The sequence below is a fragment of the Leptinotarsa decemlineata genome, unplaced genomic scaffold, assembly GCF_025532065.1.
Source record: "Leptinotarsa decemlineata unplaced genomic scaffold, Ldec_3_MD MMD2_tig00000133_RagTag_RagTag, whole genome shotgun sequence".
Classification (NCBI taxonomy): domain Eukaryota; kingdom Metazoa; phylum Arthropoda; class Insecta; order Coleoptera; family Chrysomelidae; genus Leptinotarsa; species Leptinotarsa decemlineata.
Genome location: NW_027412542.1, coordinates 141029 through 142191, shown reverse-complemented (window position 1 = coordinate 142191; position 1163 = coordinate 141029). Strand labels below are relative to the sequence as shown.

Below are 1163 nucleotides of genomic sequence, written 5' to 3'. Positions count from 1 at the left end.
TTTTTTTTATTTATGAAACATGAATTTTATTGTAAAACAACTATAAAAATAAAAACAACAATAAAAATTAATTGGCGCTCCGGGGCGACTTCATTGATTCCAGTGGTGCATTTGCTTTTTCAGCTGCAGAAAAACCCGGAAAAACCTGCAGCACCACATCGTCTGAAGATCTTGATCTGCCAATGTCCTCTCTCTCATAAAATAAAATGTAGGGTGTCTCCAAAGGCTCCAATAGATTCAATATCCTAAAGGTATATTAGAGAAATGCAATGCAATAGATTCTCTGTCTTTAATGAAGTCTAGTAAAGGTCAATTGTATCATGTTTATAATAGATGAATGAAAAGAGCAAAAATGTAGTAATTTTTGTTTAGGATACTGTATATATTTTTCGAAATATTTCTTTTGGTATTTCTTGAAAAAATATTTCATTTGCAGAAAATAAGTAGAACAAAGAAAGTTGTAATGAGAAATTCAGAATATTCGTAATGGTGGATAAGACAAAAAATTTGGGCTCAACCGGGATTTGAACCCGGGACCTCTCGCACCCAAAGCGAGAATCATACCCCTAGACCATTGAGCCGCCATGTACGATTGTTTAAAAATAATCTATTCCTACTGTTAAATAACGATCAACAACTATACACATATACTTGGCATACTTTCACCGAATTTCAAGTGAGGTTCGATCACGTCGATCACGTCAGTATCACTCGCCGCGTTGATAAAATCGTTCTGAATAGAACTCAAGGCATCTTTCGTTCTTCGCATTTTGCAATTGAGGTCCTCAGTCCGATACTTTTTTTTGGCAGCGAGTAACCCGTTATTGTTGTGTAGACCAAAGTTTAGTTTGCAGTAAAATTCTATACCAAAAACTCTTGTCTGATTGTTGCGTTCCAAATTTATGCTGTTAATGGTATAGTTGTACTCTAATGGTTATTAGGTCTTCATTGTGGGGCTCGTGACTTTGTAACTATTAGCCTTGAACAGGTAACGTGTAACCTCGAGGTTACACGTTGTACTCTAGTACTAGCCCTGATCAGGGCTAGTACTAGAGTGTCACCAAGATTTAGCCAAAGCCTCGGTAGATAATAACATTATCCTGAGGTGGGAGTAAAGGTAATCGCATTGCCAACTCTTTAATCAAGGAAGCGGCAGGACTAAG

General features: G+C 36.8%; 1 non-coding gene across 1 annotated transcript; it reads right to left on the bottom strand.

Moving 5' to 3' along the window:
• Positions 1–509: 509 nt before the first annotated feature.
• TRNAP-UGG (transfer RNA proline (anticodon UGG)) lies at positions 510–581 on the bottom strand. The gene has a single exon. It is a non-coding gene; the product is annotated as a tRNA-Pro (tRNA).
• Between the last annotated feature and the right edge of the window lie 582 nt (positions 582–1163).